Below are 20,320 nucleotides of genomic sequence, written 5' to 3' on the forward strand. Positions count from 1 at the left end.
TACAACGTATTAAACGTATGGGGTACAACGTATACAACGTATTAAATAATGAGACTTGGTTTCTTAGAGAATCTTGCGTTTATATTTGTCTGGTAAAGGGATATGTCAAGAAAAGTGATGGAATGATTTGGATTTCGATTTCTTCTATGTGATACAAACCAAGGATTATGTTTGCTGTTTGGCATATCCTTGTCTTTAGGCCTAAAACAATTAATAAAATAAAATAAAATACACACACCGGCTAAAATACCCTACGCACCAAAATTTATCATTTACCCATCGCATATCACTTTTGAGTATGATGCCATAATTTATTCAACATTATATTATTGTTTCTATTAATTTTGTAGGAGCAAAATTGTAGGCAATTTGTTTCTTCTGCCTTAACACTCGGCCACTCGACTAGCCTCATGTGATAACTGTGTGGATGCTCTATCAATGTTGAACCCTGGGATTGGAAGGTAAGGTTCCCTCCACCAAGCTATTCAACATGCACTCAACCATTATTTAATTAATAGTGGTAATGATAATAAGTGTAGAGTTTGTTTTGGCGCCATTTGCTGAAAACAATTTCAGGTTGCTAAGATTTAATTTTTAGCATAGTAATTATTTAATTTGTATGTATATTTTGTGTATTCCTAATTTAGGAAAACAAATTTCATATGAAAATAAATGGAATCTGAAGCTTGAATCTTAGAGGTTGGAGTTTGAATCCCTCGCTGTGCATTTCATTTGTGTCCTCAGCAAATCCCTTTATCTGCATTTGCTTCTCTCCACCCAGCAGCAACACTTAATCACATGGACCCTGAGGGAAAAGTGCTTCATATCTAAAAAATGGGTGAAATGAACAAATCTTGTAAACCCGTATATAAGGCTGTGTTTCCGCAGCACTAATTACAATTTCTGCCATAATTTTCTCTGATAGATTATCTCAAAATTCCCTCCAAATATTTTATTCCATCATGCAACATTATGGACAACAGTACAACATCGTAACATTCATTTTGTTGACCAGCAGGTTACCTTTTTTTGTGTGGGTTTCATTCTGGGAATTATACTGTCATAATGATGTTTTATTGTACTTCTATATAGAAATTCAAGATTTTAGGATTTCATTTATTGTCCATAAATGGAAATATCAGGCGGCAAACATTTCATTGCACGGTTACGAAATTATAAAACATATAAAAATACATAAATAATAACATACGGTATGATTAGAACCCGTAATTAGAAACAATATATAAGAAAAGGAAATTATAATTAATTAATACAGTACAGTGAGTTGTATTGCTGTACAAATGGAGAAAAAAAGGAAAAAGAATGCTAGATTTGTTTGGTGTGCTTTACAGTACAATAAACGATACAGTAGGTAGGGATGGACCTTAGACCTAAGCCCAGCTAGGCACCGTCGATGTCGTGCTCAGCCATTTCAGGTTTCCGTTATATTACTTAATAAGCACTACATATTTACTCATATTAATTATAAAGTGTTTGAACTTAAGCAAAGGCCATTAAAAAATAGTTCCCGTAAAAACTGACTCAAAAAATAATTCTTTGCATGACAGTTTGACATCGGTCAAAGGTTATTTTATATTTGCATTCTGAGCTTTTTTGGATAAATTATCTGATTTCTCATACGAAAGCTTATCGGAAACATTGGGCCCCGTTTCCGCAGCGGAAAAATAGCAAAGTGGCTGCTTTCCAAAAATTTATCGGATAATATGTACTGTGGCAACACGGCCTAAGGAAAGCAGTCTGATTGAATGGGAACACAATGAAATCTGTGAATGAACACAGGGTTTCCATCGGCTTAGAAGAGTATTTTGCACGGGCCTTGTATTTTATTTATTGTTTATATCCTGAGATCATAATTTTTATTTTATTATTCATAAATGACAATAAACATGCAAAAAAAAAATGTATTTCTTTTGGAATATTTGATCATATTATAATTCAAAAAAAAAACAAACAAATAAAGATGCATCTAGCAAACTGCATAGTACAAACAGTCAACATTTTTTTTTCCACATTTGCATCTACTGTAGTTCAAAAGCAGTAGGCAAAGTCCACCTGACTATTGACCTTCGACCTGATGGTGAACATACTAAAACTTGAGTTTGAAAGAATTGAGATGTGGATGGATCAGTTGTTGGTTTGGTTGACACTCCTTTAGAGGTGCATTACACTAGTGATCTGTCATCCCCAATACCTTAAGCTCTGTCCAGATCATCAAATATTCTTTGACAAAAAAAAAAAGTATTGATGCCCATATATAGTGATGATGTGCCTATATATGGTCATGAGATGATGTCATCTGAAAGTATTGAAGCCCATATATAGTGATGATGTGCCTATATATGGTCATGAGATGATGTCATCTGAAAGTATTGATGCCCATATATAGTGATGATGTGCCTATATATGGTCATGAGATGATGTCATCTGAAAGTATTGATGCCCATATATAGTGATGATGTGCCTATATATGGTCATGAGATGATGTTATCTTGACATTTTTTGTCAAATAAAATTTGATAGTCTGCACAGGGCCTTGACAAACAATTGAGAGTGTTGTTTTATTTGTTGTGGGTTTGTTTACTTTGTTAGATACAAGAAAATAATAATAATAATAATAATAATTAGCCAAATTTGTTAAAGTAATGATGTAGAAAAAAATATATATTTTATTTAATTGTTGTGATGATTTATTTTTTCATGTATATGCATTGATTGACTGACTGATTAAATGACTAGTTGATTAATTGGATGACTGATTATTGACCAATAAGACAAACACCGTCATTCTTTTAACAAATTTATATATTTTATTTTTAATTATATACCACAACAAATGTAGAACTTATGATATGTTGCCAAAGTCATATGTTGTTATGTCATGTATTGTAGTAGTAGAGTAGTCTAGGGATCCCAAGCAGCAGGCCACTGTCAATATCATTGGCTGGAGTAAAATTATGCTACAAAGTGCTGCACCTCAATAGTGGATATACATGACTTGGTGGATTGAACAAACATATTGGTACTTAGATACACAAACGTATATGTGGCTAAAAATGTATTTAACACGTTTGATGCCGCTTTACCAAATTGGCTTTTTAGGTGAGTTGAGAACATTTTTAAAATAGCCACCTAGATGCTCGGAAATGGCACTCTGAGACTTTCTTGCAGTATTTTTTAAAAATGGGATGAAATTTACATTGATGATTTCGATTTTATGTACCAGTGTTTCCTCCTTCTCCCCTCCCCCTTCCTTCCTCAAAAAAAGGAGAAAAAATAAACCCAATGTCATGTTTATGTGGTAGGCTTTTACCCAAGAAATAATTACGGTAGTAATGTATTGTAATATGCTTAGCGGAAGTTTTATGTAAGTATACTCAAGGGAACGATGATAAATGATGTCAAGTTACAATTACATATTATCATTATTATTATTTGTTATAGGTGTTCACTTTGTTTTAGGTTTATGTTAGTTTTAATGGGAAAAGCATAGAGACCTTGTTTATTGCACTATGACTACCTGTTATAATATTATGTGCAAATGTGAAAAAAAAGAAAAGAAAAAAAAAAGCAGGTCATGTATTCTTTTATCTTTGTTTATTTTTTTCTTTTTAGAATTACTCGGAAGGAGACAGTTCAGACAGATTTTATGCCACCAAATCCTCCTAGTAGCCCTCAGCAAGGCAGAAGCCCTAAGGGTCAGACACCGGCTTAGCAGTGGAGCCATGGACACACCTGGTAAGTTGAGAATAATTCACAAATTGCACTACTTCTAGAGCCCACTGTGGTTGTAATGTCGCCCTCTACCACTGACAAACTTGGTTGACCTAATCGTACTAGCAGCCCTACAGTAGCTAAGAAGTGTTTTAAGGAGGTTTCACACACAGCACATGCTGTAGATGATATCAAGTACCCTTTGGATTCTAATCATAGGCAGTGGCATATCTAGGGCTGTGCAGGAAGGGGTGTTCCCCCATTTGAAAATTTTTGGAGTGAAAAAGTAGCGCTCAAGGTATATTAAAATGGCCTCATATCACGTAATTATAGTGAACCAGCACATCCTCACTTGATGATCAAGCACTTCACCTTCACCCCTCGCAATCAACAACCCCTCCCCACCCCATTTCAAGACTTCTAGATACGCTACTGATCGTAGGAGAAATTAACCGATTTCAAATACAATATACTTTAACATTTCAAATTCATTAAATTAATGACTGAGATGTAAACTTACATGTTTATTTATATTATTCCTTAATTCCTGGCATTCCTTCCAGCAAAATATACGGCCATCAGTTTCGGAAGTTTTCTTCGAAAAGCCGAGAACTTCTGTTGCATGCGAAAGCACTGTGAAATTGAGTAGAAGCAATGACTCGCTGGTTTCAGATGGAACAAGTAAAAGCCAAAAAGATGAGCAGAGTGCCCAGCCCACATGTGACAGCATGAATGATGAGTCTGCGCCCTCTATGATAGTGTCAGGAATGCAGTTGAAACATTGAAGATAGTAACAGGAAAGAGGTAATAGAGCATTATTTTCTTTTTTTTTCCCCTATAGCTTGTTGTATTTTGTTTTGACACAATTGTTGAATCAACCTAAATTGAAAGAGCATCACAAAAAAAAAAAAAAACATCAGTAAAAATTGTCTTTGATGGCATAGTAACTACTGTTACATGCTTAAAATCTCAATTCTAATCTGTGATTGCAGTATATAAACATTAAAGATGACAATCAAATGACAAAATGAAACATAATTTGAGCAATAAAGCTCTGACAGTTGCCGCCGGCCAATTTCCATCACAGTCTCTCTGTCTTCTCATTTTTTCAAGCAGGTCCCCAACAGGCACTAATCTAGAATCACTTGTTATCTGTAGTGAGGGGTATACCTGACGTCATAGCTCAGTTTTTAGTAGTAAATCTAATAATAATATTATAATTTAAATTATTTGACCTCATTCTAATTAAAAATTGGAAATTTGGGCTGGGGACCCACGGCTGCAGTGCATCGTCACCCAACTTAACTACAACATACAATATAACAGACACGTACGGATATAAACATTGTCTTTAACTTTCCAAACGCTTAATATAAGATGATCAAACAATTTCATCTGGTTTTGAATCGTATAATGTGAATTATAGATTAAGAAATAATACAATAGACAATAAAACAAAGTACATTTCACGTCATTTGTATAATTACAAAAACAATAAAGATAGACAGGAGACTGCAATACTAAATTTACTCTTTGGCCACTTTAATTAGAATTAAATAAACAATCACAACTCACCCTCCATTAGCTGTGTATAATTCGAACAAAACATACATTGCAGAGTAGGGTACGTAAACAATCCAAGCTAGGTATCAGATTCACTCACGACAAGCAGGAACAGGAATCAGAATTGGAATAAGATATCGACCCATTCCCCACTATTTAAGCTACATTTACACAGACACGATTACGACACTACGCCACATATTGCGCCCAGCGTTAAAGAATACAAACTACGCGATGATATGTCGTTATCGTGTCTAATATAAATCTAGCTTAAGAAGGATCTAATTGTCCAATCCAGTGGTGGATATTCTAGTTAGCGTTGTCACCCCCTCTTTGCTGTTCTATATTAACAGGGTATTTTCATTTCAATATAATAATAATAGTAAATCAAATTTGCAGTGATGTATTAAATATACAAATATTGACTGCTCCTGAGGGGAATGTTGAAATCTATTTCTCTGAGGTGATGTGAAGGCCGTAGTCTTCGGCCCAAGTGAAGATAGATTACAGTCTCCACATCACTGACGGGCAATAGATTTCACTGTTCCTCGAATTTAGAGTAGTCAATATTTGTTTTATATACCTCATACATAGATTGTACGATGCCTAAAAAGGTACTTACTTCCTAGGCTGTTTATAGAGGCCTATTAGAGTTATTAGAGGCCTATTATATGGTCTGATCTATATACTACTACTCGACTAGAGGCCTACTGTAGGCTTACTAGGTGATCAAAGAGTGTGTCTGGCGGTGTAAGGTAAAAATTGCCCTGGTAAAAATGGCCCCCAATAATATAATTCTGTATTAAAACTGATTTTTTAAAAATCATTTTACGCATTTTTTTAAAACTGAATTAGTTTAGTTTTTAAAAAGAATCTAACATCAAATAAATAGCTATTTATATTTTAATAAGCCATAAATAACACTTGAAATGGGCTTTGATTTGAGCATGCAGTTTTGAAAATTTGCCATACCTTCAATATAAATGGTTAGAGGATTCCCAGATATACAGTAAGCTCATTCTCTCGGAAAAAATGAGAGAAGAAAAAACAATCAACACAAAGACATGTTTATTGGGTATAGGCCATACACTAGAAACAATTATCGTAGTAATGCAATATGCAATATTGTCAGTTTTATGTAAATGTACTCTGGGAATTTTTTAACAGTGATGATAAATTATGTCAAGTTGCATATAATCTGTTATGTAATCCACTTAATTTACGTTTTCTTTATCTTTAATGGAAAGGCATAGACTTTCTTATTTCCCATTTAATATGTGTCTACCTGTGTTGTTGTTATGTGAAATCCTAAAAACATAGCAGAGTTTCACTGAAAAATCCTCAAAAGTAGAAAGATTGATTATTATTTACATGTGGGTTCATCCATTCTTGTATCTCTGTATTTTTTTCTTCTAAGAATTACTATGAAGAAGACTGTTGAGACAGATTTTATGCCAAAAAAATCCTCCTAGTAGCCCTCAGCCAGGCAGAAGCACTAGGGTTTCAGACACAGGCTTAGTAGTAGAGCCATGAACACAGCCGGTAAGTTGATAGTAATCCACAAATTGCACTACTTTTACAGACCACTGTGGTTGCAATGTGGCGTTCACACTACCACTGACTTGGTTGAGTTAATTACTCTCCAGCAGCACTTAGCTAAGAAGTGTTTTAAGAGGTTTCACACACAGCCACATGCTGTAGATGAAACCCTTTTGATTTTAATCACAGGCAGTGGTGTATGTATCTAGGGGTGTGCGGAGAAGGGTGTCACCCTATTAAAAATGTTTGAAGCAAATAAAGTTATGCTCAAGGTATAAAAATCACCTCATGTCTCCTAATTATTGTGAGCTAACTCCTAACTTAATGATCAAGCACTTCACCTTCACCCCCCGACATCAGCAACCCCACCCCTTGTTTAAACCAGAGTCCAATGTGCATGGTAAAGAAGGCACTTGTTTGGAAAATACTGAGGTTGGTCTAAATTGCTGGACTAACCAATCACCACCTGAAGGACACCATTGAAAATAAGTGCATAGACTGGGTGGGTGGGTTACCCTTGGTGTTCAGTAGATAAGCAAATACCCCTGAAATTGTTCTTATTGAAAACCTTCTGTGTGTTGCAAAATGATTGTACTCTACATACAGCATGTCTAATGGTTGTTGATACTGTACGCACATTAGGCGTCATCAAAACAAAGATACATACAGCTCTACAATGCTCATTAAAATGTTTTATGATTTGAAAAGTACAATAAGAATGGAAATAGACATTGCTACAATGATTATTGATGGGGAAAAAAAAGTTAAACTGTGCTTATTTTTTCATACAATACGTAACTTGTACTCTTACCGTAACACCCAAAAAAAAAAAAAAAAACGTTAAATAAAAAATTTAACCACTGTAATTACATTTTTAAGTATTTCTAACACCATTAATCAGTTTCTTGACCTCAAAAACATAGACACTAATATCATCAATATATGACTTCAGATAAAAAAGTTATGACCTTTTTGTATTTTAACAGCTAATGTGGTCATTTTCCCCCCTCCCCTTTCAATTTCGTTTTTTGGCCTTCACTGTCCTGTTTTTCAAACAAATAAGTGCCAAAATGTTGAGGACAATAAGCCGCTTCATTTAGGACCTGTGCATTTGATATTTGAAATATCACCCGGTTTTTTAACCCTGTATAGCCTACCACTATTTACATGTTAGTTATATTATTCATAAATCAATTTTTCCTGGTATATTCCTTCCAGCAAAATGTACTGCCTTCAGTTTCAGAAGTTTTCTTCGTATGGTAGAATAATTCTCTTGCAAGTGAATGCACAGTGAAATCTGAGTAGAAGCAGGGACTCGCTGGTTTCACATGGAACAATTGAGAGCCAAAAAGTTGAGCACCCAGCCCACATGTGACAGCCTAAATGATGAGTCTGATCTCAATAGCGTCCTCTACAATAGAAACGGGAATGCAGTTGATATATTGAAGAGTAACAGTAAAGTGGTAAATAGAGCATCTTTTATCTCTTTATGTTTTTGGGGGTGGAGTTGGGGAGAGGGTGGGGCTAACTAGGGGAGCTGGTATACATTTTAAATGGTAATTTTATAGAGCATCCACATAGTTAATAGAGGGTTCAAATCCTGATGGAGACAATGTTTTTTTTTTCAAAACCTTATCACCTATGGCTTGACTGGCAAGGTGTTCCTTCATACCAAACTGTCATCAACTTCTTTATTGTTTGCTGCATATTACGCAATACCTTGGAAAAACAAATGCTCCAAATTGGAAAATGCAAGAGAGGATACCACAAATTGGTAGAATATTCAAATTATATTCAGAGGGTGTTGGGTTGAATCCTGATCAGGACAAATTCAATTTTATCTTAAAAATTGCCTAAAATTGTTCGACTACAAAAATAATATAAACAATACTGTTATGTTGAATAAATTAAGGCACAATACTCGAAACTAATATGCAATTATTGGTAAATGATAAATGTTGGTGTTTGTAGAGTGTTTCTTGGTATACTTCCTGCCTCTTTTTACCATAACTGTGCAACGACAGGTCGCTAAACTTCAGAGTTAAAGGTCAATTGTAGCTCATAAATTAAGCTTTATTGCTATGTAAGTCCCATGCTTGTTGCTTAAATAACCATTGATCATTTTTCCTTTAAAATTTTGTATTCAGAACTGTTTTTCCCTTTCTATGTATGACGTCACGCGCTTAAAGGCCAATAGCAGCTATGAATTTCGAGTTTTCTGCAGTTGGTGCGTTCATGCATAAGATGCAGGTCAAATTTTACCTGAATGAGCTTTTGTCGAAAATAGGGGAAAAGTTTTCATTATGTATGAAATGAACGGTGGTGCTGTCCAGCAAGTTGGTGGTTTCAATTTTGTCTCAGTTTGGCATTGATTTGGTGATGCAGTGTTGGAAATTCACCTTTTAAATGCCCTTCCCTATAAAGTTGAACTTCCTTCTCATAGAATTCCTCAAATACATTAACTATATATTGACCAGCAGCGTGAGATGACATGAAAGCCCAACAACAAGTGGTCATCTCTAAACCTCTGGTCAGTTTTAATAGGGGAGAAGTCTATTCACTTAGTTTAGGTTTTCATTATTTTTAATGGGAAAAGCATGGAGACTTTGTTTATTTGAATTATATACAGTAGGTCTGCCAGTTAATATTACTATATATGCAAATCCAAAAAAACATACTGTAGCAGTAGTATTTTTTACTTTGAGATAAAAATCCTCAAAAATTGAAGTAAAAAGATTCATTGTCAATTACATGTGGGGGTGGGGGGGGGGCACTGGTGGTTATCTATTCTTTAGTCTTTGTTTTCTTCTGTTAAGAATTGCAATGAAGGAGACAATTGAGGCAGATTTTACGCCACTAAATCCTCCTAGTAGCCTTCAGCAAGACAGAAGCCCTTGTGGGTCATACAGGCTTAGCAATGGAGCCACAGACACACCCGGTAAGTTGATAGTAATCCACAAATTGCACTACTTCTACAGCCCACTATTCCACTGATAAAACGTTATTGACTTGATAAAGTAGGTTTCGCACCCAGCCAGGCTGTAGACAAAACCCCAAAAGTAGATTCTTATTTTGAAATGAGCATTAAAGGATATTATTTTAAAATTACTATTATTATTCTTATTTTTATTTATTTTTTTGTTTTATAATTGTAATAATTTTTCCTGGTAAACAGAGTTTTTTTGTCTCCAAAAGTACATTCTTATGTTGAAATGAGCATTAAATTATATTATTTTGAAATTACTATTAAATATTTCAATTTTTATTATTTTTTTTTTTCAGGAACAGATGTACGCAGTATTCAATTCCCAAAATGTATCATATTGATTTTAATTTTTTTTTTAATTTGTTGAATAGTGGTTAATCAGACAAGGCCTGTAGTAGTAATTGTGTGATGGCAGGATGTGTGGCCTATCTGAAGATTCTCTCCACAGCCATGCAATGCATAGTGACAGGTGTGGTACCCCTCAAATTATCAACATTTGACCTCCATATATAACAGCTTTTCTCATTTACCTCCTTGGAGTACAACTCAGATCTTCATTCCTGTATCCTGAAGCTTGCCATCCCAAAACCAGCATCAGTAACTAACAAATGAAAATTGAGTTTTGAATATATTCTGATTCTTTAAATGGTAAGCTTTAAAATGATAGGTCATTACTGCAACTGAATTGCTTTTGCCAAAGTTATGAGTATAAGTATTATGGCTTTTCTGTACTAAAGTATATACAGTACAGTACTCACATATACATTGTTATTACTTAGTTTAACATACAGCTACAGTACGCTGGGCTTGGGATGGCATTCCTCATATATTCTATTTATTGTTAATTTAAATATATTTTAAGTATTTTATGCACTGTATTTATGTCTTTCTTCACGTAATTATTTAATTTATATGTATATTTTGTGTATTCCCAACTCATGAAAAAAAATTCATCTACTTGTATAATTGTCAATAAATGGAATGGAATCGTGGTTCTTAAAGTTAGGGTTTCAAATCCTTACTGTGCATTTCGCTTGTGTCCTTGAATAAAGCAGTTTATCTGCACTATTTGTTTCTTACCACCAGAAACAACATTGAAGCATGTGGACCCTGGGGGGAAAGTGCTTTATTATATCTAAAATAAAACAAAATTGACAAATCTTTTAAACCGATATTAAAGGGATGCAGTCATATTGATCAACACTGCACACGGTTTCCAATCAAAAGAGTATTTTGCATGCAACTTGCATTCCATTTATGGTTTGTTTATATATTGTGTGCTCATAATTTTTATCTTATTATTCATGAATGATAAACCATGCAAAAAAAATAATTTTCTTTATTTTAAAATACTAAAAATATTATAATGGCAAAACAGAAATAACGATGAATGTAGCACACTGCACAGTAGGCCTACAAACAGTAAACACTTTCTCTATATTTGCATCTACTTTAGTTCCAAAGCAGTAGGTAATAAGGCCCACATGACTATTGACCTTCATCCTGATGGTGAACCTACTCAAACTGAGGTTGAAAGAATTGAGATGTGGAATAAATCTGTGAAACAAAATTACAAGCCATGAAAACGTGCAAGCAGTGCGTGTAAGTTACCTTGAAGTTCTTCACTCTTGTGTTCATGTTATGTTAATTTACGAGCCTAACTTAATGCATTTAAATGCTATTAAAAATTTAAATATTCTGAACTAATTGTCCTGTGATTTGGCTCTGATACAGCATTGTTTGTACTTGAGACAGTCTAATACTGAAAACCCATACATAATTACAGTGTTTTTTTTGGGGCTTTTCCTTGTAATCAGGGTCATGTTTATTTTCATTTTGTTGGTTTTTTTGTATATCATTTTTATGTATATGTATTTTATGACTTTACGAATAAATTCAATCAATCATCATCCTCTTCATAATTATTGTCATCATATCACCATCATTAAATTCAATCACTCATCATCCTCTTCATAATTATTGTCATCATTATCACCATCATTAAAGTCAATCACTCATCATCCTCTTCATAATTATTGTCATCATTATCACCATCATTAAATTCAATCACTCATCATCCTCTTCATAATTATTGTCATCATTATCACCATCATTAAATTCAATCACTCATCATCCTCTTCATAATTATTGTCATCATTATCACCATCATTAAAGTCAATCAATCATTATCCTCTTCATAATTATTGTCATCATTATCACCATCATTAAAGTCAATCACTCATCATCCTCTTCATAATTATTGTCATCATTATCACCATCATTAAATTCAATCACTCATCATCCTCTTCATAATTATTGTCATCATTATCACCATCATTAAATTCAATCACTCATCATCCTCTTCATAATTATTGTCATCATTATCACTATCATTAAAGTCAATCAATCATCATCCTCTTCATAATTATTGTCATCATTATCACCATCATTAAAGTCAATCAATCATCATCCTCTTCATAATTATTGTCATCATTATCACCATCATTAAATTCAATCACTCATCATCCTCTTCATAATTATTGTCATCATTATCACCATCATTAAAGTCAATCACTCATCATCCTCTTCATAATTATTGTCATCATTATCACTATCATTAAAGTCAATCACTCATCATCCTCTTCATAATTATTGTCATCATTATCACCATCATTAAAGTCAATCACTCATCATCCTCTTCATAATTATTGTCATCATTATCACCATCATTAAAGTCAATCAATCATCATCCTCTTCATAATTATTGTCATCATTATCACCATCATTAAAGTCAATCACTCATCATCCTCTTCATAATTATTGTCATCATTATCACCATCATTAAAGTCAATCACTCATCATCCTCTTCAGAATTATTGTCATCATTATCACCATCATTAAAGTCAATCACTCATCATCCTCTTCATAATTATTGTCATCATTATCACCATCATTAAATCAGGTTCCAAAGGAAAAAGAGTTTGATGATGTTGTACAACTGATTTTTCTAAGACACAAAAAGGCACTGGAATGATTGAGGTGGAATTACACCCCTTTTGCGTGTTTGGACAACATATCAAAAAAGTATTATCCTTCGGAGTCTGGCTTTAACATACTAGTAATCAACTTCTTTTAACATCATCATTTTTAATACCAGTATCATTATTATTTTATTTAACATCATAACAGATCAGCAAATGTTTAATTAAATAGTTAGATTAATAATAATAATAAAAATTAAAATAATAATAATAATAATAATAATAATAATAATAATAATAATAATAATAATAATAATAATAATATACTGTAATGCTAATGATTTATATAGTGCCAATTCCAAATCATTGATCAAAGGCTGCACACTTTTTTTATTTTAATTATTTTTTAATTAGAAGCTCGCTAATTAACATCAGTGATGAAAGACTACGACCAGCATCGGAAGAGCAGCAGTCCTGTGATGACCCAAATGGGCAACAGTTGGCTGGTGGTAAATGTCATTTAGTCATTAAGTGGACAGATGAAAAATTTGAAAAAGTCAAGTACTGTATATAGTCATTTGAAAGGGTAAGCAATGGATTCTTAGAGTATGTTATTTTACAAGCTTAGATGTTTCATTGATCACTTTACTTAGAACAAAAATATAAGGACTAGAAAGCTTTAAAAGCTTACCAAGAAAACAGTAAAACCAGAAACTGATATAAAGTACATGAGAAAAAAATGTCTAACTATATAATCTCCCTGGAGTGACTATTCCAACTTAGGACCCCTGAATAGCTGTGAATAATAAACTGAACTAAATCAGTCTCATCAAAAAATATACCGAACAGCACTTACTATACAAAATATAATTTATTGAACATTAAGTATTTTGTTATGCAACAAACCTCTTCAGGATGCTATTTTTAATATGAAAATGTCTTAATCCTTTTATAGCGCATAGTGGTTGCAGGATTTCCAAGTTTAAGGATCATAATAATTTCTACTTGTTTGTCAATATCAAAGAAATGGTACTTGATACTTTGATACTGTAGTTATTCTAAGATTGGCTTTGATTTGGGCATGTAGCGTTGAACATTTCACATGCCTTCCCTATAACGTTGAAAACCTTTTTGTGAATATTGTAGAGGATTCTCAATATATACACCCACCTCCCCTCTCCCCCCTTTTAATTACAACGTACAGCTGGATTACTACTCCCTTATCCGAAATTCTGGGAACACACATTATTGACTTAGTTTTCTAAAATAAGGCTCATCTACGAACATTCTTATGTAATTTTTCCTACTATGAATAATTTGAATTTTCATTAGCAGAATTCAGCAACTTTTAATTAAACCTACAGATACACAACAATTTTTCATTACGTGGGACTTCAAAAATGTATACACTAACCTTTAATACATTAGCCGATACTTCAAACTCTATGTCACATGCACTGTAAATCACTTAAATTAGAAATTCATCTACTGAAATTAAATTTATTAATTAATAATCACACTTACAGTACTTTAATGTAGGAAATCATACATTTAAACAAGTACAAGGTATTCAAATGACTTTGAAAATGAAATTAGACTTTGTTGTTCAGAGAATTTAATTTGATTTGGATACATTGACGATGGTGCGCTAATCATAATGAACCCTACTTTAAAATCTTCTAAGTTAATCCAATCCATTGTTAATATCTATCCCCCTGACATTCCACTTAATTTACCTTGCACCCCACTAATATGATATATTTGAATACCCACATATCCGTTAATTATTCGACCCTAACTACTTCTTCATTTTAGCGTTAATCAGAAACCATTCCAGAGCAACACATACATTCGTAAACCTCAAACCGTGCTCCTTCAATTTTTAAAGTGTATAATTAAAACTGAATGTAATATCTTTGACTATCCTGTAATGCCAAAGAATACATTCATATCACAAAGTTATTTAAAAAATATCGACTTAAAAATATCGGTTATACATCCAAATTTTTCAATAAACAGTGTATTCCATACCAGTCATTTAACCATAGTATTGATATTCCTAAAAATAAATACGTTCAAGGTATTAATAGAGAAAAATTTATCATGAAGATCAATTTTGATAAAATTTATTTTAAAAAATGGGAAATTTTGAAAGACATAATCGATAATCATAGTCATCTTGTTAAGAACAAATATGACATAAAATATGTTAATTATAATAATAAAAAAATTAAATGTATTTGTTGTACTAGCTCCAAGCTCCACGCTAAATTAACTGATTATATATAGTTCTTGATTATATAATGTCCTATTATAATTTGTGTTTAATTTCAAATATTGAAAAAATGTACAATGTTTAAATAATTTTGAATAAACTTTTTTACACTCTTTAATTCAATAGTGTTTTTATATACATGCACATATTACTTTTAGATTTATTATTATTATATTTTTTATTATTATTTATACAATTTGTGACCCAAGCTCACAAATGGGCTGTAAACTTGCACTACACTGTATTGAGAAACAAGCCTCAATACCCAGAATAGGGCATAGAACGTGAATTTTGTGTGAATTGGGTGTTTGTGTAATAAATAAAATATAACTATTAATCATAATATTCCTGAGGGTTGAGTTTAAAATTCCAGGTAGAATTTAGCCTTTTTCGGATGGGAGTTAATGAAAAATGAATAGAAACCTGCTGAAAATAAAAGCATTTTTCTCAAAACTTGATTTAAGAAAGTTGATAAGATGACAATGTTATTCAAACAGTCAAAACTTTGCTTCCAGACACTCGATTGAGTTCATTTAACTGTCATTTTAAGTAAATGATATGTTCTATGCCATTATAACAAAAACTCATTTTAGCATGAGGATGAGTTTACAGGCCATTTGTGAGCTTGGGTCACATTTTATCTTAAATAAAAGATAAACTAGAAGTACTGTAGGTTATAAGTTTATTTATAAACACATTCATACAGTTATACACAACCTTCTAATAGCCAACACACATTCTCATTATGCTCTTATAAAGCGCGATTTTAAACAATACATCGCACACAGTTTCTTTTGTATGTATGCGACATTTTTCATAATTCTTAAACTATTCTATTATACGCACACTCGCATTATACATTATTAGGCTATTCTGTACGTGCACGCACACGCATTATATATTTTACGAACACAAAAGCAACTGTCACACTGCTAGGGGGTCCTGCTGTGGGGGCGTTTTTATCTTCAAATGCAATTCCTAGCATATTTTCAGCCTGTTCATGCACTGCTACTAAACTTGAATAGTAACAGTAAAGAGGTAATAGAGCATCTTTTGTCTCTTTATGTTAATTTGTTTGAATTTTATTTCAAAAATTATTGTAAAGTCCACCTATTGAAAGGACATCACAAACAAAAGCAGTCAAAAGAAAACATAAAAAATGACTTTAAATGGCATAGTAATTACTACAATTACATGCTTAAAATCTCAATTCTAAATTGTGAATAATAGTAAATAAACACAAAGATACTAATGATTAATGAGATTGTTAACTAAATCCTACAAGGTAGTTTGGCCTCATAGCTCAGTTGTTAGAGTAGTAATCTTAATAATAATATTAATTGTTTATTTGTCCTCATTCTAATTGAAAATTGGACATTTGAACTGTTACCGTCGCTCCATTACCGGAAGGATGCATTAATTATGTCATGTCATTAATATGTATCAACTGCTTTTCAAATCAAAGGTGAAATATATAATTATCCTTAGAAAATCATATAAAGAATTCATAGAGCTTTGTAAGAACCGAAAGGTCCACTGATTAATCTCAGATAAGAAGTATAATACATACTCCAAGTATTGAAATACACGCCATCGTGTTGGGCTTCAATATTTTGACAATAATTATGTCATCATCAGGAATGAAAAAATTATCCGTATTAGCAAGCTTATATGCACTAGTACCAAAAGTGTTTAACCAATCAAAACATTACCTATAGTAGGTGACAGCAGTGATTTAAACAAAAGATCAAAGCATTCTTACTCTAATGATCAAAGATACCTACAAAAACAAAGAAAGCTCTTTTGAAGCTCTGAGCCCATTGTTAAGCAAAGGGTGTAGTCTACGTATAGCGAACGCTTCTTTAAACAATATGATAGACCAGTTTCGGGAGCTGTCAATAATGTTAGTACTAGAAAATATTTAACCTAATTTATTACTTACATTACAGACGACATTATCATTTTCAAGTATACCCTGTAATCCTAAAACATATTGGAATGCCTCACAGTTGTTAACATGATCAAATATAAACACTATCAGATCGTGAAGAATGTTCTTTAAGTCTAGTTATTAAGCACTTATCTGTCTTACCAATATAATACTATTGCAGCCTGGACATTTAAAATGATAGAGAACAGAACTTCTGTACTCTTAGGGGTTTGATCCTTAGTAGATATAAAATGAGAAACATTTTTATACTGCCATAAAGTTATGAATTTTACCTCTTTAATTAAGTGTTTCTTTACCTTATTTAAACATCTACGTAAAATGAACTTGCCTATTATTGAATCCCAACACGATGGCGTGTATTTCAATACCTGGAGTATGTACAGTATTATACTTTCTCATAGAGCTTTGGCAATGTATATTTGGTAAAAAACCATGTCCATTTTGCGTCACTCTGTAACCGAAGTTACTATTATTCATATTTCATAATTCTGATGGATCATTTTTTTAAGGTACATATTTTTAGAAATATACTATAGTAGTTGTAGTTTGGTAAGACCCCATAAAAAAATATTGTTAGTTTATCACACCCTTCCTCATCACTTTAATGGAAATTATGATTTTTTTTTTTTTGTTTCAATCAACATATATTTTTTTTTCAAACAGTTGTTTTTCCATCTTTTTTCACTTGAAAAGCTCAGGATTTCTGGTACAACAAAAATATATTTTTTAAATATTTATCAAAATAAGACAACATTCACATAAAAAAGAGCTTTCCGAAAGACCAAGCTCTCACCCTATATACATTAGCTCTAGAACTCCAGAGCATTCAAGAGCATTCTATATTGCCTAAGTTCCTCATTGGTCACCTTACATCATAATTAACCGATAGGCTTATTGCCTCTACAATACCTAAGATTCCAGAAACTTCCAAATATTACTCTTGGATTCTACATGGTATAGTGTGTTCCTATAATTACCAATGTGGTTTGCACTTGTTTGTATGGTCAAATATAAATATTTATTTACAAAAACATGCATTAAATAGATTCTTATTTTTAAATGAGTATTAAAGGATATATTATTTTAATATTATTACTATTTTTATTTCTTTTTTTTTTAACAATATTATATTAATGTTTTCAGTAACAGATCGTTTATTCCCAAAATTTATCATAATAATTTAAATTATTTATTTTGTTGAATAGTGGTTTGAAAGACAAGATGTGTGGCTGTAGATCTGAAGATTCTCTCCACAGCCATGTAATGCATAGTGACAGATATGGTACCCCTCAAATTATCAAACATTTGACTCCACTTATGCATAGCGCCAAAGAAATGTGTGTGACATCAACTAGAAAAACAAAGTGAATGGTGGTTCGTTCTCATATCATCATACATCATTAATTTTGCCTTAACATAAGAAGCAATACAGAAATACAGTAAAGCTGCAAGCCAGGTTTGCTGAAAAGTCATAAAATAAATAACAGTCAAATGTCTTTCAAACAAATTTTGCAGAAAGCAGTCTAATTTTAAACGAGGAACACAAGGAACTTGATTCCATTTATTGTTTGTTTTTATCTTGTGTTCATAATTCTAATTTTATTATTCTTAAATGACAATAAAATCGCCAAAATTATATTTCTTAAATACCGAAATAATATAATGCAAAATATTTTGGTATAATGATAACGATGCATGTATTACTGTTTAGAAGTAAACACTTTTCTGCTGTAGTTCTAAAGCAGCAGACAAACTGAGGTTGGTGGGATAGAGTGAAACAGAATTGCAAGCCATGGAAACGTGCGGACAGCTGCATGTAAGTTATCTTGAAGTGAGTCATTCTTGTGTTTATGTTGTTGAAAAATTCACAGACAGAACCAAATATCCTGTGACTGGTTGTAATAACACAGCATGTTTATACTTCAGACATAGCCTGATACTGAATACATAATCAATACAATTATCATCAGTAATAATTATCCTCATCATCTTTTTATGGATTATATTCATCATTGATCACCATCATTAAAGCCAGGTTCCAGAAGAAAAAAAATATTGATATGTTGTACAACTGCTTTTTCTGAAACAAAAAGACTGTTTAACGAAAAACAGTGAATGGTTAAATGAGATACAGATTTTTAATATTTATAAACAGGAAAGGGAGGGAAGGTTTAAATGGGTGGTTATACACCCCTTATTGTATCTGAGAAGAAACAGTTGTACAGCATATCAAAACATTTTTTCCTTAAGGAGCCTGCCTTTAACATAATCATCCTCATCTTTATCATCATCATTATACATATAATCATTATCATCATTATTATTATCATTATCATCATTATGATTTTGTTTAACATCCTCCCCAGCTAGCAAAGCGACGTTGGCCCAACGTTGGTAAACGTTGGCAAGCGTCGGTAAGCGTCGGGGTCGGATATCTGACGTTGGTACGACGTTGGTGTTTGGTTGCAAAATTTGGTCGGAGAAGTAACGTCAAACCAACATTGGAATTTCACGTTGGCCCAACGTATGAATATATTTGTCGATTTTCCGATGTCGTCCCAACGTTGGTAAGCCGTCGTAAATATTCAGTCTGACTACCGACGATGGTACAACGTCACGATTTGTTACTGACCCGACGTCGGCAAACTACTAAAAAGATGGTTGGGTACTACCGTTGGCCCGACGTTGGCTAGAGGTTGTAAATATTAGATGTGATTGCAGACGTCGTCTCAACGTCACAGTACGTTGTTGGCCCGACGTCGGTAAACGTTTGAAATGGAGGTTGGTTAAAACCGTTGGCCCGACGTTGGTTAGAGGTTGTAAATATTAGATGTGATTGCAGACGTTGCTTCAACGTCACATTACGTTGTTGGCGCGACGTAGGTAAACGTTTGAAATGGATGTTGGTTAAAACCGTTGGCCCGACGTTGGTTAGAGGTTGTAAATATTAGGATGTAATAACAGACGTTGCCGCAACGTCAGAGTACTTTGTTGGCCCGACGTCGGTAAACATTAGTGAAGGTTGGTTACAACCGTTGGGCCGACGTTGGTTAGAGGTTGTAAATATTAGATGTAAGTAAAGACTTTGTCGCAATGTCATAGTACTTTGTTGGCCTGACGTCGGTAAACGTTTGAAATAGACGTTGGCTACCACCGTTAGGCCGACGTTGGAGGTTGTAAATATTAGGATGTAATAACAGACGTTGTCGCAACGTCAGAGTACTTTGTTGGCCCGACGTCGGTAAACATTAGTGAAGGTTGGTTACAACCGTTGGGCCGACGTTGGTTAGAGG

General features: G+C 33.0%; 2 long non-coding RNA genes across 2 annotated transcripts in view; both read left to right on the forward strand.

Moving 5' to 3' along the window:
* The first annotated feature begins 348 nt into the window (after positions 1-348).
* Positions 349-6,783, forward strand: LOC117117082. Its single transcript, XR_004446857.1, has 4 exons — positions 349-461; positions 3,634-3,756; positions 4,296-4,536; positions 6,713-6,783. It is a non-coding gene; the product is annotated as an uncharacterized LOC117117082 (long non-coding RNA).
* Positions 6,784-9,727: 2,944 nt separating this feature from the next.
* Positions 9,728-20,320, forward strand: part of LOC117117081 — a 19,809-nt gene continuing 9,216 nt past the window's right edge. The window contains exons 1-5 of the long non-coding RNA XR_004446856.1: positions 9,728-9,772; positions 10,192-10,289; positions 11,277-11,422; positions 13,216-13,387; positions 18,739-18,858. This is a non-coding gene — a long non-coding RNA (uncharacterized LOC117117081). The remainder of the gene's footprint in view (positions 9,773-10,191; positions 10,290-11,276; positions 11,423-13,215; positions 13,388-18,738; positions 18,859-20,320) is intronic.

Source organism: Anneissia japonica, unplaced genomic scaffold (assembly GCF_011630105.1).
Source record: "Anneissia japonica isolate Jap-2015-1 unplaced genomic scaffold, ASM1163010v1 scaffold1339_len174410_cov115, whole genome shotgun sequence".
Lineage (NCBI taxonomy): Eukaryota > Metazoa > Echinodermata > Crinoidea > Comatulida > Comatulidae > Anneissia > Anneissia japonica.